General features: G+C 37.8%; 1 protein-coding gene across 9 annotated transcripts in view; it reads left to right on the forward strand.

Moving 5' to 3' along the window:
- The window catches only part of PRR16 (proline rich 16), a 146,184-nt gene that overhangs the window by 12,217 nt on the left and 108,770 nt on the right, over positions 1-25,197 (forward strand). The window contains exons 1-2 of one of the 9 annotated variants that reach the window (XM_086869043.1): positions 18,685-19,698; positions 20,203-20,366. The exons of 2 other annotated variants lie outside the window; for them this stretch is intronic. The gene's annotated coding sequence lies outside the window, so the exon portion shown is untranslated. Of the gene's footprint in view, positions 1-18,684; positions 19,699-20,053; positions 20,367-25,197 lie in introns of those variants that run through there. 6 more of the 9 variants (XR_015280950.1, XR_015280951.1, XR_015280949.1 and 3 more) reach the window with 6 other exon arrangements.

Below are 25,197 nucleotides of genomic sequence, written 5' to 3' on the forward strand. Positions count from 1 at the left end.
TTATGACCCCTCTGCAAAGAGTTCTATGAATTACTTGGCTTCCAGTCTGTAGTACAAAGATGTTTAGTTTCTCTTCATGGTTATGATAATGCACAAGGGGAATTTTATCCCACTTCTAAGTATCTGAGAGATTTACTTCATGCCTTGTGTATTGTCTATTAGGTCTCCTGCATCAGCAAGTTTAGTGAGAGCATTTGCAACTTCTGTGACAGTGTAATTAATAAAAATAGTGTATGACATCAGCCAAAGTCTGGTTAAGTCTGGTCATTACTCTTTCTTCTTGACACAAGTCTACTGCTAATATCTAGGAAGCAAGTTAACTATAAAGTAATCAGCAGTCCCCCTGAACTTCTCTTTTCAGGTGGTGAGTACTTAAATTGTAGAACATTTTGCTGCTATATAATATGAAGAATATGAGTTTTTATGTATTGAACATGAGAGAAGACAGAATTAAGGAGAGGGAGTTCTCTAAAGGCATAGAAAAGCATCTCTGTTCCTCAGCATCTCCTTCTACCTAGACTTTAGTAAAGCCTTTGACACCATCACCCCCAGTATTTTCCTGAAGAAACTGGCTTCTGCAGGGGTGCAGTGGGTGTTCTAATTGATGGCTAAAAACTGTCTGGATGGCTGGGCCCAGAGAGTAGTGGTGAACCCCAATGGAGTTTCCGAGGGCTTGGTGATGGGGCATGTCCTGTTTAATGGCTTTTGTCAACATCTGTATTTTTTTAAATGCAAGACCTCTTTACATTTAGGGCTTCAAAATTATTTGTTTATGTATTTACATCTAACCTACTGTTATTATATGCCAGGGTTTCTATGATTACTCTTTTTACAGGGTCTGAAATGGTCTGTGTGTGTATAATCTTTTATTGAAGCAGGATTGAGAAGCATTTGTCTGCTTTTACCCTCAGGAATACTCGTGTATTACCATTAGCAGTGGTAATGCTGCAGGTGTTAATGGACATTTTGGAGCTGAGAAGTGCCAGTACCAGTGAATGAGTTCTTTACTGGACAGTGAAGTTGATTCTGTGGACTAGGTTTAAAGACATCTACTTACCAAGCATTTTTATGAAACTATGATTGCAATACTGTAGTGTTATTAAATTACTGTTCCAGCAATATATATTAGAGAAGTTGAGCCTGCAAGATGAGTTGAAAAAGGCAAGAAAAAATGTGAAGGAAACTGATGTTGATCTTCAGAATCTGAGCAATGTCTGTATGGTCTGGTGAGGAAATCTGAAATACCAGGACTACAACCTCAGATTTTCACTGAAGTTTATCCTCACTATTTGTTATCCTTGCTAGTCTTAATTTTTTTTTCTCACTTCCTGTAAAAACCTCCTCTTCATAATCATGAATTGCCACTCTTATTTTCCTGAAGGAATAAGCCCACTTTTTTTCCACATTGGTAGTGATATACTATTATTAATGGAGTTACATTTCTATTTCTTTTTTTGTCAATATTTTGTTGTTTGGATATTCAGACATCACATTCTTGCATCATTAAGAAAGCATATATCACGGTTCTGAATTTTCTCTGACAGTTTTTTCAGACCATGATTATTTTCCAGAAGCATATTTCAAAATATCTTTCTCTCTTCTCCCTCCTTTCTCCCTCCATCTTAGAGTAAACAAAGGTTACTTACAAGTCTTAAATTATGTCCTTGTTCTAAGATAAAGTAATGGTTCTAATTAATTAACATTAGGTGCCTTGATCTGTTTTGTGGCAACACCTTAATACCTTGTCAGGGCAGTGAACTTTTATAAGGTTTCCTTTCTTTCTGGAGGATTAGGTTTCATCTGGTGTGAAACCATGGCCAGTGAATAACGCCCTGTTGGGACTAGAGTGACCTATCTAATAATTTTTCCCCTTTTTCTGCTCTCTCCAGTCTTCTGGCCTTTATTACAGGATCTGGGAAATGTTATATCACCATACCCCATCAAAAGTAAGAGTAATAATAGTTGAATATAGCAATTTAAGTGGTGTTCTTCTATGAGGGAGTGACATTTGGAACCTGTCTTTGCATGTTGGTACAAATCTACTCTATCTGTGAAATTAAATAATGTCAGAAGGACCAATTTGCTATAGCATGCTGTATGTTCGTGTCAAAGGAGCACAGTCCAGAGTGGCTGTGTACTATTACAAATGCATAAAATGCCATTCTGACGAGTTTACCTGGTTTTGTTGATTTAGTTTTGCTTTGAAGACAAACATAATGTTGTAGAAAGTGTAACACATCACTAACTGCCCGATACTTCCCATTATAAAATATCACCTTCAGTTATTTTATTAAGGTCGAATAGTTCAGACAGAATTTTTCAGTTCTGAGTTCTGCATCATGCTGTTATTATTTTTTTTTTAAAAAAAAAAGCCTTTCTTTTAGACTAAATAGCTGATCTACTTCAGAGCAATAAGCCTGGGAAAACGTCATGGTTTTGATCATGCTTGTCATCTTCATGCTTGAAAGCTTTCCCCCACACCCAGCCCCCTGCTGCTTCCTTTCTGTACTCTAGCAAAGAAGTCTAGCCTTTGCTAGAGTATAGTTTTTTGATCACAGAAGCCTGTCTGACATGACCAGGGGATGTAAATGTTCCCTCTGAGCTGCTGTAACAAGATTCCTTTTTTTTTTTTTTCCCCTCCTCTCCTGAGTAAGCCATGCTGCTATGCTCTTGGTGCAGAGATGCATACCTCCAGTGAAAGGAGAAGGTTGAAGATAAAACTGGGGTTAAGATGTTGTAATGCACCTAAATTGCATGTACAATTTACCTTTGCATAAGGAAAGGTTGTCATAGAAGTATGGAAAAATGACTGTAAATGAGATACCAGTACTGTAGTGAGGTTGTGATCAGATATGTGCATGTTAGATAGCTCTGGGAAGAGGAGAAGTCTGACTGGAAGTTTGAGAGTTTTGAGCAGAATCCATGTACTAAAGTCACTTTTCTTCAGAGTACTGAATTAAAAGATTCCCAGTATCCTGGATTTTCTCACACCTTGATCTATAAGCAAGTAACATCTAGTAAAACGTGCCTCAGTCTTTCAGATCCTTCATATTATCATATCGTATCGTGAGTGTCAGTTCTCTTGTTTCATTGTGTACCAGTGATACAGAGTATAGTGATCTACATGACACAGCTATCAGCATAGTATCAGATGATGGAGCTGGTCTTTTCCTCTATTTTGGTTTGCATTTTAAACTAGGAGATGCAACACAATCTTTAAGTTATGTATTCTTAAAATGGTTTCTTCATAAGTTTTGATGGAGTCTTCTGTTGCATTCCCATGTAAGACAGTGTTACTCAGTGTATTTTGTGATGGTTCATGCTTAGTAATTAGCTATGTTATACTATGCCACTATAATAATTTGGTGTGTTAGCCCTGCCTTATACATAGCATGACATTCAGGGCTTTTCTGAATTAATAATTAATTTTGTATTGGCCTTTTCTGTGATAAATGTCACTGTGGTGCTGGAAACTCTCATAAATGTTTAATGAATTTATTTTCATAATGCATTTATGAGGTGAGGGGTTTTTATCTCCAGTTCACAGATACAAGACTGGAAAGTGGCAAATATAAATTAGTAAACACCTAATTTTTCCATGTATTAAGGACTTTACGGATCTTCTTACTTCAGCTGAAATTGGTTTATCTTTGAAAAATCAGATATGACTATTTCAAGCCAGAAAATAAGAAACACACAGGATGGTACAATTTTGATGTCAGTAATTTCCTGTCGTATCACCAAGCTGTGTGGCAGGGGTGGGATCAGTGTATTTTTGAAATTAATTTATTGAATTTGCTATGGGATCTTCCCCCTACCACCTTTTAGGGATTTTTTTAAGTCTCTGTTGCTTTTGTATCTTCCAACACAATAATTCAGAGCTCTCTTATGAAAAGATATTGCTTTAGTGTCAGGCCAGCTTGACCTGTGCTGTTCAGTCACATTGGTCATAGCTGAAACTCCTAAGTCTGGACCACAAATACATGTGCCAGGAGCTTTAGCTAAAATTCTATGGACAATTTTGGCCTCTTTGTCCTAATTTATGCCTTAATATTTAAGGTTTAGTCTCCAGGAGAAAGTACACTAAAGGCATGCAAAATTTTACTAATTAAGTGATCCAGGAAAAGTGAAACACAGATAATGGAAACCAGCACCTAAAACCAAATCCCTGACTGAAACAAGGCTACTGATAATGGCAATTTCTGAGATGATTTATGCAAAACAAATCTGCAGCTAGGTGAAATTAGCTAACAGAATTGTGAAGTGTAGTAGTTTGTCTGTTAAGTGTTTTCAGCTGAAGTGCTGTTGAAATCAGTATGCTTTAAAGTAGAAAATACCACCAAAAAGCTGACCGTATTTTAGGAAGGAGATTTCAGCTTTCTGTTTGAACAATCGGGTGTAATGGAAGGTGCCCTCCCTATGGCAGGGGGTGTGGACCTAGATGACCTTTAAAGTCCCTTCCAATCCAAAGGATTCTGAGAGTCTGTGATTGTATTTTCATTATTCTGTGTTCTCAGAACCTTTCCTCAGAGAAAGATCTTGTAGTGCTCATGAAATGCTCACTGATCTCAAAGGTGTCAATTATAAGCAGGTAGCTATTTTAAAAGTATTTCAGAATCTGAGGAGTCTAATCAGGCTAGGGAAGTATCTTCAATTATGGTTGAATAAAGTAACTGTAAATATTAATTTTAAATTATCTGAATTGCATAGTGTTATTAAATCAACATTTTTTCCTACTGAAAAGCTTTTTCAGTAGGAGATTACTTCTAATTTCTCCTTTAGTCTAAATTATATAAATCTTGTTTAAATTTCAGTCCTGTCTTATATTATTTCTCAAAGATAAACTATTTTCATTAAAATTGTATCATGTTCTTGACAAAATGTGCTCTTCTTTTACCTTGTTAACTAGATCAATAATCACCTTTAGTCATGCTTTGACACTCAAAGAGAATCTTTTATTTCTTCATCATGGATGATCTTGGTCCCTTTCAGCAGAAAAGCTTTAAAAAAAAAGTGCAATTTCCTCATGCTTCATAGTGTGTACTGTGAAATTACAGTCTTTTACTCTAATTTTAATTAAGCAAAGCCATCAAGAAGCTCGGGTAGATGCTTTCTAAAACTTTAAATTGAAATTCTTGGAAAAACAGCATATTGGAAAAAGGAAGTAGTTTCTATAGGTGAACTATACAACACACTCTATGTTATTTCCATGGTACATTTTGTTTCCATGCAGTATGCTTTTTATGTAGTAAAAGGACACTAAAAATGAAGATACAAATATTTTCCCTCTTTATCTCTTGTAGTCCCTTATTTCTTTCACTGGATAACATCAACATTTTATTTCTTTATATAAAGGCAATGCAGCTTCTGGTGTAATACACCATTAGGAAAGATACTGTTTAGTTACTGCTCCAAATTGGTTTTCAGTCCTGAATTGTGTTGCAATATAAACCAGAAGTCAGTGATGTATTTTGTTTCACATATGTTGCAAGCCTCTTCACAGCCTGGAAAAATGGGAAAAGGAGGGTTTTTTCCATAACTTTTTGTTATATTTAGAGGTGACAAATTGCTAGCTTACATATAGCTAGAATTATGCCTAAATCAGCAGTTAAAACTGAGAAACATATATTGTTATTGTGTTGACTTTTATATAGCTTTTGTGTTTTTAGGTTAGGGTTTTTAAGCAAAACAGAGCTTAGCACAGCTTTGATATGCATTTACTGCTGGGTGTTCTTTGTATACGTACATGTACAAGTATGCTGCCTTATCTGTTTGGCTTCTATTAAACATCTCTTTCAAACTGGATCCTTTAGTCACCTTTCTAGATAATCACTGTGGCATGTTCAGAGCACTTCTTTCAACTTTCTTGCCTGACTGTTGATGTCGTTCCATTGCATGTGCATCTGTTCAGATGCTAGGAAGACCATCTTTGCAGTTTCATTAGCTAAATGAGAATTAGTTTTAAATTCAGTAGGAATTAGGAATTGTCGTTACAGCGAACATGCAAGACAAGCCTTGGCTCTGGCTCTAAACATGAGCTTCATAAATTCTTCCCTTGAAAATGATTTTCCTATCTAAAAGTGATTTTAAATTTGAAATTAAACTCAGAAGTTAATATTTTTTTCTTTGTTGACCTAGTTGTGTGTTTTATTACAAGTGTAGTGCATCTAAAATATGTCCTGAAAAAGGATTTTGTAAATTAAATGCTGTGTAACATTATGGCCTAAACTCAGCTCCACATCTGTGCACTTGATTTGACTGTATTTCAGGACCTCGCCAGGGTGTTGTAAAGATAACTGCAGTGAAGATTGTTAAATGCCTATATATTATAGTAATAGGAGCCATGTAACTGCCTAAGATAGATAGACAGATAGACAGATAGTATTAGTACATTAGAGAATCTGGTGTCCTTATTAGAGAATCCTTGAGAACACTAACTAGATTAAGTGCCAGTGTTCTCCTATGTAGCAATGTTAATTGCCAATTTTTGGCAGTTGCACAGGCGCTAATTACTTTTTAACAGAACCAATGGAAGAAAATTTTCCACAAAGCTTTTATGGATAATTATTGCAATTTTTTTTTTCTTCCAGGAGCTTGAAACTTTGCTCTTACAGCATCCATCAGATCTGTCTTGCAGATAAATGGTAGCATTACAGCACATGCAAGATTGTGTTCTATAGCTTTGTACCATCACTGTCTGCCTTTTAAATGATACTGTTTAGAACCTTCTCCTTCCTATCAGAATAGTTTCAAACTCTTCAAATAATTTGTACAAATAACACATTAAGACATTGCTTTGTTCAAATGCATAGTGTATTTACACAGTGCATTACATAACAGCCACATCTGTAGGGTCTTTCTACTGTACCCTGAATTTTTGAAGGGAAGCTTCACAACCATGAAAAATAAATATAGAGGAGTCCTAGGATTTAATGTGCTTAATTTGCCAGTGTCTGTTTCCTTTCTATGTCTCGTTCTCTCCTTATGTCTTCATGTTGTGCTCAAAATAAAAAGAAGAAATCATTGCATGACTGGTCTCAGAAATACAAGATACACATAAGATGCTGAGTGTTAAACCATGTCAAAAGGTGAGTGCATGATCGCAATTGGACTGAAACAGTCTTAGCGTTATGTCACCCTTCTGTCAAGAGTTTGTCACAGTTCATTGGGACTTTGGTGTAGTACTCATGTGTCATAATTTTCATAAGCCAATATGTCATGCCTTTTCTGTGGTAAAGAGGCTAAACATTTGTGGTTTTGACTGCAAGCCCCCATGTGGCTTTGGTACTCCTCACGGGTAAAGTATCACTGTTGGGCCCAGTCCTGTTTAGTATCTTCATGGATGACCTGGATGAGGGGATTGAGCCCACCATTGGCAGATTTGCAGATGACACCAAGCTGGGGGAAAGTGTTAATCTGTTGGAGGGTAGGAGGGCTCTGCAGAGGGACCTGGACAGGCTGTATCAATGGGCTGAGTCCAGAAATGGGAGCTTCAACAAGACCGAGTGCTGGCTCCAGCACTACAGGCTGGGTTCAGAGCAGCTGGACAGTGCCCAGGCAGAAAGGGACCTGTGGGCACTGATTATCAGCTGACTGAACATGAGCCAGCCCTGTGCCCAGGTGGCCAAGAAGGACAGTGGGATCCTGGCCTGTATCAGTAATAGTGTGGCCAGCAGGAGCAGGAAAGCAATTCCACCCCTGTGCTGGGCACTGGTGAGGCCACACCTTGAGTGCTATGTCCAGTTCTGGGCCTGCCAATTCAGGAAGCACATTGAGGTGCTGGAGCTCGTCCAGAGAAGGGCAGGGGAGCTGGGGAAGCATCTGGAGCACAAGTCCAATAAGGAGCAGCTGCGAGAAAAGATCTGAGAGTCCCACCTTATCAACCGGGCCACTGAGATCTGGGTTCCTCTCAAACACCTCCCACAGGCAATGACTTCACCACCTCCTTGGGCAGTCCATTCAGTCACTCCTTCAGTGAAGAAATTCTTCCTAATGTCCAATGAGAATCTCTCCTGAGGCAGCTTAAAACTGTGTCTTCTTGTCCTGTCGCTGGTTGCACCTGGGAGAGGAGATCAAGTGCAACCAGCCTCCACCTGGCTACAGCCTTCTTTCAGGTGATTGTAGAGAGTGGTAAGGTCTCCCCTGAGTCTCCTTTTCTCCAGGTTAAACAACCCTAAGAGATCTTTTCCAGCCTAGTTGATTCTGTGATTCTCTGATCAGGTCTTCAACCTTAGGAGGCTTCTTGAAGGGCAGCACCTTTAAACAGATTTGAATAAACACAAATTTAAAGGGTCAAATTCTAGCAGTTAATCAGAACACCAATAAGATAAAAGGTGTATGTAAAAGCAGGAGTGCTTTGGTGGTTTGTGAGCAGGTAGGGACAGTGTGTCCCAATCCATCCACTCATGATGATGTATGCGGGGTTCACACAGGTGTATGTGCATCTTACATTCACTCTTGTCCTGTATTTGGCTCTCAAATACGTCCCTGACAAGTCTGACTGTTTGAAAGATTATTGGAATTTGGACGAAATATTTTGTAGGGTTTTTTGTTTTATTCTTGCCATAATAATTATCCAACTGGAAGGATTACAGGAGAGCCAGTGTTTATACCTGTAGTATTAATCATAAGGATTTTGTTCTTAATGTTGTTAGGTGCTATAATTCCAACCTGTACACCTTAAATCATGAATTACATCATGATATGCAATCATGATCACAGAATATGAAACCTATGTTTTAATTTCAAAAATAATTTTGATGTTAGCAAGGTTGAAGCAATGTTTGCTTGGAGACCCATTAAAAAGATCCCTTAGTGTTTGTGTGTATATAAGGTTGATGTGTTTGCAATGTAGTGTATACTCATTCTCTTCTCTAGAGCTAGTTGATTTACATTAATTGTTCCCCAGTGCTTCTTTATATCTTTCTATATGCTTATAATTACGAAATAACCTCCTCAAAACAAACAAAAAAAAAATCACTTCTTTTTCTTTCATAATCACCTTTCCACTCCAAACCATCTTTTTTCACTGTCCTTGCAACATAGTGATTGAATAGTCAGTATCACAAGCCTTGCTTACAGTACTTCATATGACATTCATTTGCATGTTTCAGAGGTTTTAAAACTGCAGCTGCTTATGGTTTTGATCAAGATGAAAAATATTGTTGTTCTCTTGAAACTTAATAAAATAAATACAACTGCAAGTTACAAAGTTTGTTTCACTTTCTGAACTCCTTGTCAGAATGACACTATTGTAATCAGTTCATATTGAAGTATTTTTTAGTTTTTTAGGTTAGTTAATCTGGACAGAAAGAATCAAATAAACAGATGGGAGGGATCAGGAACAGCATGGAGAGGAATGTCTTCTAGGGAAAGGAGATGGTGATGATGGAAACTCTTAATGTTTGGAGTAGATGGAGCATAGCTGAAATACCTTTGTGAAGTCACCATCTGCTTTGGGTGGTACTAAGCTCACTACTTCCCTTGTCATCTAGTGGTAGAAGCAGCTACAGATGGTTCAAAGACATGATTTGAGTAACTAGTGCAGGACTGTTGGGAATATCCCTAAATCTGAAGAGTTCCATTTTCCAAGATTAGCCAGACATAGGCATGGAACAGGAAAGCATGAACACCTATCAAAACAGAAATCTGAGTAAAACTGAGGATGAAGAATGATACTCCTTATAAATCACTCTACGTCTTGTAGCAGCTTAATCCAAAACTCTCATTAATATCTGGATGTTGGGCTAAATGGCTAGCACAGGGACCAGTAATGGTACCATCCTCAGCAGCTGTCTTCTCATAACTCCTAATTCCTTAATAGAATATTGAAGAATGCTGATAGACGTAGAAGTTTGTTCCTCAGAACAAAATCCTAACTGTGTCATCAGTGCCCACCGCTGGATGTAGTCCAAGGCACTTCTTTCAGTTCCAGGCACTCAAATCATGGAGCTTCATCAGATCCATCCTTCTGTACATTGTCAGATCTGCTGATGCCACTGTTCTGGCACTTTTCCTGCAGTCTGTGCGTGGAACAGGGCTATATGAGGAAATTTGCTGTATTTCTTGTGTAAGACTTTAGATGTTTATTTGCCATAAATATAGAATAGATTCTGTAGCATGTATTTGAAAGTAAGTTTTGCTTCTACTTTCAGGAACATTGGGCATGCATAAAGGCCTTAATTCTGTACCGAAACCTTTAATGTTTTAGACATGAGTTTGTCATTAATTTGAAGCTGAATTCAAAGGCAGTTCATTTTTATTTCCAATGAAGATATGAGCCAGCTTATAGTTCTTAGCAGGAAGGGTTTCTTACAGTAGAAAAATGCTGGAGTTTGTCACACATGGAATTTTAAGCCTGTAGGTAACATCAAAGTAAGGACAGGGGGTATGTTTCAATAACTGACATAGTTTTCTAAATCTGTGACTAATTTATTAGAGCCCGCTAGCACAGGGAAGTCTAAACTGCTGCTGCCAAGTCTAAAGAAACCCTAACAGTAGTGCTAGACTTGACTGTGTTTCCATTAATAGGTACTATATTCTCCTTGTCTTTATCAGTGTAAATTTATTAGGTGTAAATCTGCTGCATATTTTTTTAATTATAATTTCAAGGAATTTTGGGAGAATTAAAAATGTAAAACATTTTTGCAGTCAGAAGTCATCTTTGATGGTTCAAAAGTCTGTGTTTCTCTGGTTTTGATGATATCTACAAATTTTGTGAAGAGGTAGCCACTTCTGGACTGTTCTTTAAAAGACTCTTAATTAGATTTAGTCTTCCTAATTTTATCTCATTAAGTGCTAAATAGTTTGTCTCTAGTGACTATTTAACAGTCTGGATGATTTAGATTGAATGTGTAGTCTTTTTTGGCCCTTGCCTGAGATAAGACAATTGCAGTGCCTGTAGAGGTTTCTAATTTTTTTAACGACAGTTCAATTTTAAAGCAATACTGAAATGACTTTATTTGTAAATATAGGCCTTGTGAAATATTTTCCCTTTGAAAACACAGTAATTTATTCCATAAAAGTTAAAATCCTAAGAATGCTATAAAAATTATTTTCTGGGGATTTGTTATTTTATTCTTGCATTGTTCTGATGACAGCAAATCTACTTGACTGAGAAGGGAGACAGTCTTTGGGGGTTGACCTTGGGTGGCCACTAGCTGCTCTGTCACTCTCCTTCTTCAGCAGGACAGGAGAGACAAGAAGATGGAAAAGCTGGTGGGTCAAGATTTGAAGAGAGGCCACTCAGCAATTATCATCACAGACAAAACAGACTTGGATAAATTAATTTACTTTATTTTAAATTAAAAATACAGTAAAATTATGAGAAACAAAGGCAAAACCTATAGCACCTCCGTTCCCAAACTCAGCTTCAGTCTTAGCTAGTCTATATCCTCCCCCATAGTGGTACAGGGGGATTGATAATGGGGGTTGTTGTCAATTCCTAATTTGTGGTACCTTCTCCTGTCTACTCATGCCCTTTCTCTGCTCCAGCTTGGGTCCTCATCTTGGGATGCAGACCTTCAGAAACAGACTGCTTCAGCGAGGGTACCCCCCATGGGTCACAGTTCCTGCCAGAAAACCTGCTCCAGGCTGCTGCTCCTACTGAGACCTTGCTCTGGCATGGGGTCGCTGTGGGATGGGGTTCTCCAAATGCTGCAGATGGGTCTCTGCGCCACCATGGACTTCCATGGGTTGCAGGTGCCAGCTGCTTCACCATGGTCTTTGTCATGGGCTGCAGGGAATTTTCACATCCAGCACATGGAACACCTCCTGTCAGCAGGACCCATAGTGACAGGACAAGGGGTAATGGTTTTAAACTAAAGAAAATCAGTTTTGACTGGATATAAGGAAGGAGTTTTCACATGAGGATGGTTAAACAATGGGAAAGGTGGTAGGTGGCTCATCTCTGTAAACATTCGTCGTCATGTATGATGAGGCTCTGAGCAATGTTCTGGTTGAAGATCTGTCTGATCATTGCAGGGGAGTTGGACTAGCTGACCTTTAAAGGTATCTTTTGACAATTCGTGGTTCTGTGATCTGGGCTGCCAAGTTCAGCTGTGCACTGTGGTGGGTCCATTGGAGCTGGCTGGAACAGCTGTGCTGGCACAAAGTCTCTGCTCACAGGGGCCACCCTACAGTTACCTGCCAGCACCTGGGCAGCTGCACCCAGGTGCTAAATTTAGCCAGAGGCTAAATTGAGTGTACAACAGAATAGGAGGTACCTCTGATTGACAGGACGCCCCCATACTGAAGGCAAGATGTGGTCTAAGTTCTTGTCATAATTAGGAAGCATGAAGCTGTTCTAGACTGTAAGCTCCACTAGTGACTTTGGAATAGGTAAAGGCTGTAATTCCTAATTTAAGGACTCTCCCTTTATGCGCAAAAAATTAAAAAAAAAATCAGAATCATGTCTTATCAATGACATGCATTATTTCAGTTGCATTATTACACTTTTTGGCATTATTGCAGTTGATGTTGTTGATCTAATTCAAAACAGTATGGAGGGTCTAAGATCTTTGCTTTTGCTGACTAATGGAAACTGCTAGGTCAGTAGCTGAATAATGCAAATTTGATGTGTGCTCAGCCTGCTGGGCTGATACCTGTCAGGTTTCTTTTTGGTGTGACTCAAGATTTTTTTTTTCCCCGTCTCCTTCAAACGCATTCGTTTTATAGCACCCTTGGTAATTTTTCCACAGATATTTTCTTCCTTGAAATTTAAATCATCTTTGTTTTTGATTACAGTGTTAACAAAGCTTTGACTTTTTAATTCACAGTGAATTAGACATCTTCAATGTTATTACAGTTTCATATTCAGGAGGACATTAGGGTTGAGTTTGCTGTAGGTGAGAACAGGTTTAGACAAATGCATTGTTGCAGTTTCAAAGGGACATTTTGCAGATTTCCTTGCAGAAGGAATTTGTATTTTGGAATGTGGTACTCAGCACTGAACTGATGGCATTATGCTGGGAACTAAGAGACTTTCTTAGGGCATGAAGCTCATTCTGACTTGCCTGAAATGTAATCTGTTCTCCAGAGACAGAAGATTGTGGTTATAAGTATAAAACAACTATTTTAATAGGTCTGATAATAATAAGCTGTTAAAGTCAGCAGCCTGAACAGTGTCAGATTCAGTCCTTATAAGAAAAGCACTAACACCTGACAGGAAAGAGAAGTAATATTAAATCAGTTGTGTCACACTTCTCTCAAAAAAAATGTGATTTTTAAATTATTTTGTGACTGAAAGTGAATTTGATTGATTACTGACTGATTTTAGAGCCCCCTAACATCTGCATTGTAAGGCATAAGTATCTGGAGCAGTGGAGGCAATGACAACTTACAGCTAGAAGCAAAGTCAAAAGAGTACAGTGTGTAAATTTCAGAAATAGACAAAAAATGGCAGTTATAAACCTTCATGTGTGGTGCCTTGAGTCCCTTCAGTTGAGAAGTGTACACAAAGTGTTTTATGTTGAACAAGTTCACCATTTTTTTAATTCATTGAGTGTGTTTATCTTGTGGGCATGTGCATGCTACAGTATGTCATTCAGGGAAGCAGGTCTGAAGTATTGATTTATTCTGGGTCCTGGATGGGCTGAGGACGGGAAAATGAAATGCTCTGGGCCTTTTACAGTTCTGAGATGAGAAATATTTTGGTTCAGGAGGACAAGGCAAAACTGAAAAGAGCAGCCAAGAGTCTGCAGGCAGCTGTCTAATTTTGCTTCAGGGACAACCAGACCTTGCTACCAAGCTTCTTAGGTTTTGAGTGTGCATTTACCTTGGTGCTTAGAATGAAATGTCTGAGGCTGGGGTGGGGAATACACTCACACAGTTGGGTGATGGAGGGAAAGGAATCCACAGGTTGCTCCCCAAATACTTTGTGGTGCAAAATGATTTCTATTACCTGGCTATCTATCAGGACCCTATTCACCAGATACTGTAGAGTATCTGGTGAATTGTTTGCAGTGTGACAATAAGACAAAAATCATTGGGTGTATATTAACTAGAAGCACAGAAAAACAGTATTAATCAATATGATTAGTTCAGCTGTGGCTTTTTGCATATTTTGTATGAGGAGATAGAAGGAAGATAATGGTTTTCTGCAGATATATCCAGTCTACCTCTGTGGGATATCGTTGGAGAAAGGTCATAAATTTTCATTTGAAAATTTAACACTGTGGGATAATCACGGATATGCTTCTATTGCTGTTCCTGCTGCATGGCTGAATGAGAGCTTGCAGTGGAGGATAGGGAAGGGAAAACAAAGCAGGTAATGCTTGAAAATGTGGTACATTAGGGAAGGAAACACTTTTAAAAAGACTTTTTAGATTAGCCATCATACCTGCAATGTTGAGGATAGTTCTGGCTGAGGCAAGTTTATCTTTCTCAAGGTCTGGGAAAGGGATGTTACAATAAACTTTAGAGTTCCTGTAAGCTTTCTACAGTCAGATCATAACAGGATATTTTTTGGCCTGTAATGTTTATGAAAACTGTTCAGCAGAGTGTGTGATTAAGAGGGCCCAGCAGAGTACACAGATGTAACAGATCATGCAAAAAACTTGTACAGCTGTCTTTCCTCCATGAGTAGACACTGTGTCCTGAGAAATGGAAGCCTGTATTTCTTAGTGGCTGCAGAACTTGTCTCTCAGAGCAAGTGATTGCAGCATCGCAAGAACTGCTGCTAGAAATGTTATTGATGGCTTACTTGCTCCCAGTTAATTATTGCCTTCTCTAGTGAAGCCAGAAATTGTAGTGGGCAGAAGACATCACTGACTCTTTTTTTTTTTCCCCACTATTTCCCTACCACAAAACTATAAACTGCAGAAGTCTTCTCTCAAGCCTGGTCCAATTCAGTTTCTGTCATAAATAATGTCATCCCCAAACACTCCAGCTCCTTTATTGTGTTTCTGCACTCTCAGGTTCCTCAAGTTTACAGGCAATAGCATGTTTTATAATTTCTGTTTGTCTAGTTTTCTTAAAATCTCCAACCCTTAATCTCAGTGTCACATGTCATTCCTGGCACCACTTTCATGGTGGGTGAATGCCAAGGATTTCAAGGCCTCTAGCTATCATCAGTGCAGTAGTGTCTTTTCTGCAAAGACCTAAGGGCTATGAAGAGCTGGAGGTGCATGTATTCAAATGTACTGTTCAAACTCCCTCTTTTTTAAGATGCTGGTGTGAATTTTGGAGGCTTTTTGAATTTTAATAGTTGGTTTGGTGGGTTTTATTTCAGCTCCTTATTCCAAGGTAAAGATATCCTGTGTATTAGGGCAAGTAGCACATTTTTGCACTAATCTCACCAGTTCTCTTCTGATGTAATGCTACACCTCAGGTCTTCTGGTCATGGATCTCAGAAGCACCCCCCTGCTTTGCCAATAAATAATTCCAACAGGCTGTGAAGAGTTTCCCTGAAGGAGGAGAGACTGAATGACTTCTGTCAGGATTATTAAGCAATGGTCTTTGGAGGAAGTTGTCAGATGGGGCAAGAGAACATCCAGCTGTGATCATCACATATCATGGCAGTGAGTTCTGCGTCGTTTAAGGTTTCTGGAGGTGAAATTCATGAATTTTACAGTTATGTTTCAGGTTGTATGTAATATCTGTTTCAGGGAGACTGTTTTACAGATCCTAATTTTATAAAATTCTTGAAACATGCCATTGATGTCTTGCCTGTATGGCGGCTGCTGTTTTTTGATCTTTGTTCTCCAACTTATTATTACAAGGTATTATAAATATCTTGTATGTTAATTGTACATTGGGTTTTTTTTTCCCATTTTTTCAGCTAGTGAAAGGGATATGTTGAAGTGTGTGATGTACTGTATGTTTTCTAGGTTTACTTGTGTGTATGTACCGATCTGTTGCTCAAATTCTCAAAATCTGTTGCTTTTGCCTTATGCAGATCCATTTTGAGACATCCCCTCTTTATCCAATGGCTTTAAAAACCCAAATTAAAAGACCGAAAAGACAGACTGAAATTTTGTTCCTGGACAAGCATCAGAAATGAATTATGCTTAGCTCCAGTGAATAACCAGAGTTAATGTAGAGTTCAAATTCACCATTAATGTGGTGCCTTTCTTTTCTAGACCATGCAGGTGTGATTTTTCCTGTGAAACTCCTTTTAAATTCTTTACTGCAGTAAGTATGGCTTTGAGGGGGAAAGTGTTTTTCAGCATTTCAGTGTATTTGCTGCATGACTGATGCAGCCTGATACGACTTATCACAACATGACTTGTCATCAGAAAAAGGCTGAGAAAACAAAAATGAGTTCCTGGAAGCTAATGCTGAGAAAATAAGTGCTAAGGGTAGAGCAAGAAAAAATGAATGCTTTTAAAAATGGCTTCTCTTTTCTTCTCTTGTTCTCTTTCCACATAAAGAAGAAATGGCTAGCTAATAGAAACTTGTCAAGTACTAAGCTTTTAGATCAGATCTTGGATTTAGAGGTTGTTTTCTAGTTATCAGACAAAGGAAAATAAAGGATATTATTTTCATTCTTTTTTTTGGAGGGGGAGAGAAGGGGTCAGGCATTAAATAGAGGAAAGAAAAGCTGATAATGAGCAAAATAACTGTGAAGGTTGTAGATTTTAAATGTTATTGCATCTTTAGTGATCATGATCAGTAGTTGGAAGGTTGAAAACATGTATTTTCAGTCGCCTAATGTCTCATTGTTTTTAAGTATGAAATTTTTATTCCTTTTTTTGTAATTAATTTTGTAAGTTTCTGTTATTACAGACATCGTTTTTCAGCTAAAGAACTTTGTGGAAGTCAAAAGTAGAGCACAATTCAGAATATTCTTTATGGTGAAGTATTTAGTGAATTTCTACATATTTAACAGCGTGAATACACTGAGGAGCAAAATCATTTTACTGAAGTTGTACTGCTAAGCTCTTGTATGGCAAGATAAGAAGATAGTGATTAAACCATTGTTAAATGCTGTCTGTAGTGAATTGAATTCTGTATTTAACTTAGTAAGAGTGAGTTTGTCTGAATGGTAGTTATACCAAAAACAAATTTGAAGCATTTTTGAAGTTATTTCAAGGCCTCTGAGTGTTTAATGAGAGAAAATCTAGTGCAGCCACAACCTATCACACCTGTTTTTATGTTTCAAAACATAGTCTGTGCACAGGTCCCAGGTATTCAATATAATTTTTGCTGGCTTTCTGCCATTTGTGTCACACACAAGGCAGGATTCTGGTGCAAGGGACCACTAATGGAAACTGCTATGTATTGGCATAACTTCAAAATGAGCGCTAAATTATTTTAGCCAGCTACTTTCAGTTCAGGATGGCTGAGAGCGTATGAGTAAAGACAGGAGTCTAAGGCTACCAGAAAATTGCTGGAAATGAGACCTAAAGAGATGCAGCATGAATTTAGTAACCAACATTTATATGTTAGCTGTATTTTGTGCATCATGCAGTTGAATGCATAATGTTTCTTTTCCTTCAAAGAGCCAGTGGGCACAGAGGACAAATGGGGTGGGGGCGGGTTGGTCCACCTAACTTACAAAGGTCCAGTCACAATCATTATGTTATTGTATTAACTTTTGTTGTCATTGGATTCTGAGAAATGTGAAGATTTGAAATGGAATTTTCTCAGTTTTGGGTTTTTTCAAAGATTCATGTGCTTGAACCTTATTGGAATCACACTAAATAGAGAAAATAATTTTATTCTGTATCACTCACCAGCATTTTCTAATTATTTATTTTACTGTAGTCTACAATATTTTATTTCTTAGTTGCTATTCAAATACAGAAGAAGAACAGCAGGAAACTTAAGACACAGTTTAGCAAAAAAGCCTGTGTTAAAATTATTTTCAGTTCAGTTTCCTTTCTGTGCTGGAATTTATATGTTATTTTCTAGTTAAGGGAACGAAAATAAATTGGCTTAATAGTGTTTGGTAATCCTTTCTGAATTAATTCAAAGTGACTTAATTTATCAAAAAGTATATGAGTCATTAGGAAAAATTTAAAGGTTGCCTGTTTCAATGGATGTTCTTCTTTTTCTCTTTTGTTTGTGAAATTTGCCAGCTGCCTACTAATTTCTAAGGCATTCTAGTGTATCACTGGTTAATAATTGCCTTGAAACTTTCAATAAATTCAGAGTTATTCGGGATAAATCCCAGACTGATAGTACCAATGTGTCCTTTCACTTACGTAGTTCAACCGCTGTATGTCAGCTCTAGAAATCTTATTAAACCTTAAAAATAAAATACATTGCATTTGGGCTAATGTTTAGTTGGTGTTCTGTAAATGACATGGAAAAAGTACCTAACTCAAATTTAGGTATGTCGTGGTTTTAAACCAATAACTAAGAAAATTACTTACTTCTTGCTGTGAGATATGGATTAGAACAAGAGCAAATCAGGCATACAACTTAAAAGGGAAAAAAAGAAAGTTTATTGACAAACCACAATAATAAGAACACCAGAATAAACTTCCAGAAAAAACCTTTCCATCCCCTATCTACCCACTATTCCCTTGTTCACATGACAACAGAGACAAAAACTCTGGAACTCTGATGGTTAAAACAGTCCCAATTCTTGCTAGTCTTTTCACCAGTCTTTATAGAGAAACAGAAGTTTCTTCCTGTTAATTTATGGAGTTTCTCACAAGTAAACTATTTTTGTTATAGTTTTCTATTGCCCTAATGTTAGCTGTCCAGAGCTGCTGTTATTAGAGCTCACTCCTCCCATTTTCACATCACTCTGAAGTGTGTATGGGCCATGAGTCTAGAGATAGCATTTTTAAGGATAAGTTATTCAAAGGCAAAAAAAGTCTTCTTCATCTGTTTCTGTGAGCTTCACCAGAAAACAGTTTTCTCATGGCCTCTCAAGGCTTCAAATCTCCCAACAGTTTTCTCATTGCCTCTCAAGGCTTTTAATCTCCCAGCACCTCACTATACTATAATTACTCTTTACTCAAATTTACACTTTGAACACTATTCCTCTCTAGATCCTATATCATGAATTAAAGGAGTTCTTTTCAGGACTTCATTGTCCATCTCCATAGTTTTAACAGGGAGATATTTCAGCTTAATTAAAGCGTCTTCTTAATTCTCTACCTTTCCTGAAGCTTCTTTTCTTTCCTGTCACTGGTAGTTTATAAAGTCTCTTTTCATGTTGATCTCTCTCTCTCTCTCTGGATAAAAAGATTAATCCGCAAGTTTTATCTGGGTAATGAAAGAGTTAACATCTTGCCCAGGCTTTTGTAGATGGTTCTGTGATCTCTGCTGAACAGGAGCTGGAGCCGTCTGCGATGGAAGGTTCTTCATAGCTGCTCTGGAGAGTGTAGTCGCTGCTCCAACCTGCTGCAAGTCCAGGGCCTCTCTCTTTCTTCACTGGGCCGTTTCTAGTGAATTAGTTACAGCAAAACCTGCAGCCGAGCCAGAGATCGGCCCGGCCCGGGCCCGAGGAAAACCTTCCCCAGGCCCCCCCATCTCCCGGCCGGGAGACGGGGCAGGCCCGGCCCCATCCCCGCCCGGCCGCATGGCCTGGGCAGGGAACGGGAGGCCTGGAGCTCCGCCACCCTTCACAGCCAGGAAACAAAGAGAGAACCAAGAGAGCTCTGGTTTTACACTTTAAGGTAGGGTTCACAAGTTGATCCCACTTTTCAATGGCCTAAACTGCTGTCAATTCCCAGCAATGACCGATAATTGGTCAGGAGAAAAGACTCCAAGCACTTCCCAGCAACTCCAACTCCCTTAAAGGTAAAGTAACTCCATGACAAGGTATAAGTTAATTTGCATTGGGAAGATGAAAAAAAATGTTTTCTGATGTAATTTGGGCTAATTTGTTCATTGAGACTCCCAGCATTTGTATTTCCAGCATTGCAGTAGAGGTTTTTTGTTGTTTTTTGGGGGTTTTTTTTTGGTTTTTTTGTTTGTTTTTTTGCAGCTGGAAGATGTTTTCTTTTGGCTGTGTTGCTGTTCTCTAGTTGGCAGCTGAGAATGTTCAGGTGGTTACTCTTCACCCTTATGAACATATTCCTTTGTGAGCTCTCTGTGACTTCTCAGCATGGCTGTAGCCATCTTCATTTGGTTCTGTGGAGTAAGCACCACCACCAAGTCAAGCCAGTGCCTCGTGCAGACAAATATCACTAAGAACCCTATGAAAAAACAATGAACCTATAAAAATGTGTCAGCTAGAAATATTTATTTTTTTCAGGTACTTTTAAGTGTGATTGTTCTTTCTCAGATTTTGTCTCTGTGCAGGATATGTGTGTGGGAAATGCTTCCCCCCACCCTGCCCCAGGGGTTTCATCTAGCTTGAGGCAGGGATAGAAAAAGAAAGGGGATATGGAAGAGCATGGCTGAAATACGAACACAGCTTTGAAAACAACTTCAGTGGTTTTAATTATCCAAGTGTTTTGGCAGAGGTAAGCCTCACTTTCCTTGTCTAGACTTTATATGTCTTATTGTATGAGTGGCATCTTGTTTCTGCTATTATCCTTCCTCCCATTTTCCTTGAAATTGATAAGAAATGTTTGTTCAGGAAATACTTTTCAGCTTTCTGGAGTGGTTTGACAATTTTTATGTTGTAATAAGTAGTGTTTGAATGCTTAGTTTAGGAACCATCTGTAAGCATATAATTTATTGTCAGATGTAGATAAATACTCATAGAAACCCGGCTTATTTATTTAAACAACCATCTTAGGCTCATCACTGCCTTTTTTCATCACTGCATGTCAGTTGGGCAGTTTGGAAAATGTAAGATCTTTTGCAAGTCCTTAAGCAAGTTATTGACTGTAACTTTTTTTTTTTCTTTTTTTTTTTAATGTGACTGGCAGCCCCGAGTAGCTGTGATTCTATCATCTTTTCTTTATGGGGTTGGTGAATTCCACCTCTGTTTATCGTACTATTTGTTGGAGTGATTTAGTCCAATCCATTTCATGTTTCTGTAGTAAGATTATGGGAACCTACTGGTGATTGTTGTGTTTCCTTTTCCTGGCAAAATGTCATTATTTTTTCCTATGCTAATTTTCACTTAAATACATTAAAAATGGATGTCTGAAAAATTCTCTAGTTCTGTAGTACTCAATAAAAGTCTTAAATTATTGTGATAATTAAAAACATTTATCTTGAGACAGAGATCCTTATGCAAATGTCTTTAGCCCTCCAGAGCAAGATTTCCAAACTTGCAGCATACAGAATGAATAGTGAGGTATAAAGAAAGAGTGCTATTTGAGAGGATGAGGAAAAGGAATCAGTTTGGAACACTTGGTGTAATCCACAAAGGCAAAATTGCTGTCTTCCACAGAGCACTGAATATGAATCCTGGCTGTTTTACTGCCCTCCTGGTGGGATTTGCTGAGGCAGGCAGCTGTACAGTGTACTTCTTTTGCATCCCCCATGCGCTGTCTGAGCTTAACTGGCAAACTGATGAACACAATCTGATGTTCATAAAAACAGTATCAGGTTTCTTCTAGGAATTCAGTTGTTCCGTCTGTGGTGCTGTCCACTATGAGAGGTGATGATGTTGGGTCAGGATGCTGTTCCTCAGGCTGTCCTCTGTCTCTTACCTGCCTGGCCTGGCAGGGCTCTTCAACAGCCCCTGTGCAGTTTGTTCATCTGGAAGGGGTGCAACGACACACCCAATTTGCAGGGAGTTGCACAGGGGGCTTTCTGCACGAATTTCTCACTTGCAAGTCAATGAGCAGGCAGACCTTGCACTACGTATTTCCAGGCAGCTCTTTGGTCTCCTGATTTGCATCCAGAGTTCTCAATGCAACTGGAAGTGTTAAAGTTTTGCATCCTCATAGGGTAAGTGGTTTGGGCAAAAATACTCTAGACGTTACAAAACATGCAGAAAAGTAGGTTCTGCTTAGCTTTCCATGTGCTCCCCAGGCCAGCCAGAGCACTTTGGAGAGAGTTGTTGTTCTTCACAAAGCTTCTGGAATCCCCAGTTTTCTGCTCAGCAATGAATAGTGTGCTGTGTTACCATTCATGGAGTGCTGTTTTTGGTGGTGTGGTTTGTTGGGGGTTTTTTTCAGGTTCTTTTAGTAATTTATAAAGTGGAATGACTTCATCTGGAATCTTTGTAATTCCTGATTTCTTAATTCATATGTTAAAGAGAATGTGTGAGGATGATGGTGAGGGAAAATTTGTTTAGACATATATCTATCATTTAGAAGTATGATTAGAGGCAGGTTAGCAATTAGAAACTGAAGGGCTTCTGTCTGTGCAGCCAGTGTGTGTATTTACTATTTAATCTTTTCACAGAGTACTGCAGATGTTCAGTGCTTGATTTAGAAGGTTAGGGATGGAAAAGATAGCAGCCATAACTAAAAAAGATTTATTTTCTGAACACAGTTTTTTCTTCTTCATTCCTTCCATTGATCTTATGTCAGGGATGCTGACTACCTTCAGTGTAATGTTAAGTAAAATGGATGAATCTTTCAGATGTTCACTGTTTCTTAAAGTTGCTAAGTGTGATTTTCCTTCCTCCCTTTTAATCTTATATGGTTTTAGTTTTTATAGTATTAGTGGTTGTTTCTATGATAGAAATATTCAGAGTAATTTTTGAGAATTATTTTTTCTTAGGTTAATAAGTATCTTAGGGATGTTCCGGACTATTTGACCAAAGATACATAGGAAAAAATGGTATTTTAGTGACTGAATACATGGCTTTGTTCTGGGGTATTTTTTTTAAGGTTTTGAAAACATGACATGACTTACAGTGAGTTGCCTTTATATCATTGTAATTTTCATCTTCCTTAAAAGAACCTTTTTTTTCTTAAAAATGAACAAGATAAACTTACTCTTCTCATTTCAGAGAATCCGCTTTACCTTAATTAGGCTTAAAGTGGCATAAAACTAGCAACCCAGATAAAAAAACCTTTAACTCATTTCTTTTCTCTTTGTTGGCCATGAAAAATAAAAATACTTATTTGCCTTAAACATTTAAGTTTGCAGAGCTTCATCTGTGCAGTGAATAACTAAACTGTTATAGTATGGGTCAATATTATCTAAATCTCACAAATATTTAGAATACAGAAGTTTTCTTCATCATTCTTTGCTCCTTATTTTAAGATTTTATTATAAATAACTATTCCATTAAAAATACTCCACAATTTCAATTTGATATCTTGTAAATAAAATAAATGAGGTGAAATTTGATACGCCCTAATTATTTGGGAAGGAAGACAGTAGGGGTGTCCAACCTGGTAGCTTATTAAATCATAAATTGTAACAATTTCAGGACTGGATAATTAACATATTGGTAGAGAAAAAAATCTTCTGCCAATTAGTTAACTGTCAGCATATATGTTAATTCGAGTCTAAAGCCATGATGAAGGCCCTACTTCAATAGGGAGCTTGGAACAGATGAGCCACTGTGATCCCTTCCAACCTTACCTATCCTCTGACTTGCAAAATAATTTCAATTATGTTCAGGGTTTGTTTGAGACTCATAATGGAGATCCAGTCTTACAGATAGATTCCAGTACTTACTCCTCTTCTTCCTCAGCAGGTGTACTTGGGAATTAATTTCATGATTATTTCTTACAATATATGTCTCAGCATATTGTATTCTTTGGAAAAGATCTGTAAACGCAGACACTGCTTGTGTGAAAAGAAGAATATCAAGCCTTTTTGATGAAGTATACAGTCCCATTTGTTTTTTATAGGGCAAGACAGTGGGAAGCTTGGCAAACAAGCGTAACTTAATTTGCTTTCAAAGATGTGAATGCCTCTTGAAGTGTAAGGACCCACTCTGTTGCAGATCTAAAATTATATTACATATTTTATATGCAAAGCTGACAAAACAGAATTGCTCCTTGCTAAGTGCCATTTCGTTGATATGAAAATTATTTAATTTTTTTTTTTTTGTCGGTTTTTTGGTTAGGTTTAAGCTCAGATTAAATATTTTAGACCTCATAGTCCTGTTCTCTGATGGGTCTCTGTATTATTTTTTTATCTTAATAAAAAAGAGATTTATTTGAAAATAAATATTTTATCTTACGATAAAAACAAAGGGAAGTGACGAAGTTACTGGAGAACTTGTTCCACGTTCCAGTATATGACTTCTTTGTTTATAATTTTCCTTTAACTCTCACATCACTTGTCATACACAGATTTAAGCTAACAGAGCTTGTTTTCCTCAAGATTATTTCCTTTATACCTTTTTTGATATGCTGAGGCAGATATCTGAATGGATTACCCATGCCACAGCTTGAGCATGAGATTGATTTAGGGATGGAAAGTGGGTCATGTCAGTCTTGCCTGAAAAATACAGTAAAGATTTAGATGACCTGCTTTACCCAATGGTTCAATTGTGATTTACTAAAACAATCCTTAATGTAGGTACTATGTAACTTTAACCCTCCTCTAAATGATACCTTTGCCAAGGCAAATATCAATTTAGAGAACATTAATATATCCCCTCCCAGTTTACTGAACTGCAAATCAGGTACCATCACATCTTGGAGAGACTTTATTAGTTCAGTGGCTTCTATTCTATATGTATATATGTGGAAAAAGAGGTTCCTGCCGACTAGCAAATATGTGTGCATCTGGGACAGCTGTGGTGGCACACAAGTGCACCAGTGACATAGGGCAGCATGGCAGATAGACTTACAGCTGTAGATTTCAGAGCAGACATTCCTTATTTTCTCCAGTAGTACAGTTCCTAAATGCTACCATTAATCACTTTTCCATATTTAATCTAAGTGCAGTAAAGTGTGGATTGCATTCATTACTTAAAACTTGTCATAAACCTATGAATAGTAATCATGAATCCTCAGTGAAGAGACTATAATGTGTATGTAATATATAGTTAGTGTAATTATTCCGTATTAGTATAATTGCTCCATGTATGTAGACATGGTATTGCCTTATAAATGAATTAGTACAGCTCTGCAAGACTTGTCTCAGAGATGTGATATGAAAATCACCCCAGTTAGATAGATGCTTGCCTTGTGTTAACCAATAACACATTTTAGGTTTGTATAAAATCATCTCCATAATGTTTATTCTGGTCAAATCATTGTATCACATCACTTGACTAAATATGTAGACATATGTGTGAGGCACGAAGTCCTGTCTGTCATAGCTATACTTCTACACCTTGTAAGTTTCCTTGAGTGGTCAAAAGGAACTCATGTAAATAATACGTTAGTATTTATAATAAGGCATAAAACTAAGTTGACTGTGCCCTAGCAAAATCCCTAAAGCCCACCAGGAAAAGGAGACTGTGTTTGTGCATCTTAT

This window comes from Cyanistes caeruleus, chromosome Z (assembly GCF_971803275.1).
Source record: "Cyanistes caeruleus chromosome Z, bCyaCae1.hap1.1, whole genome shotgun sequence".
Lineage (NCBI taxonomy): Eukaryota > Metazoa > Chordata > Aves > Passeriformes > Paridae > Cyanistes > Cyanistes caeruleus.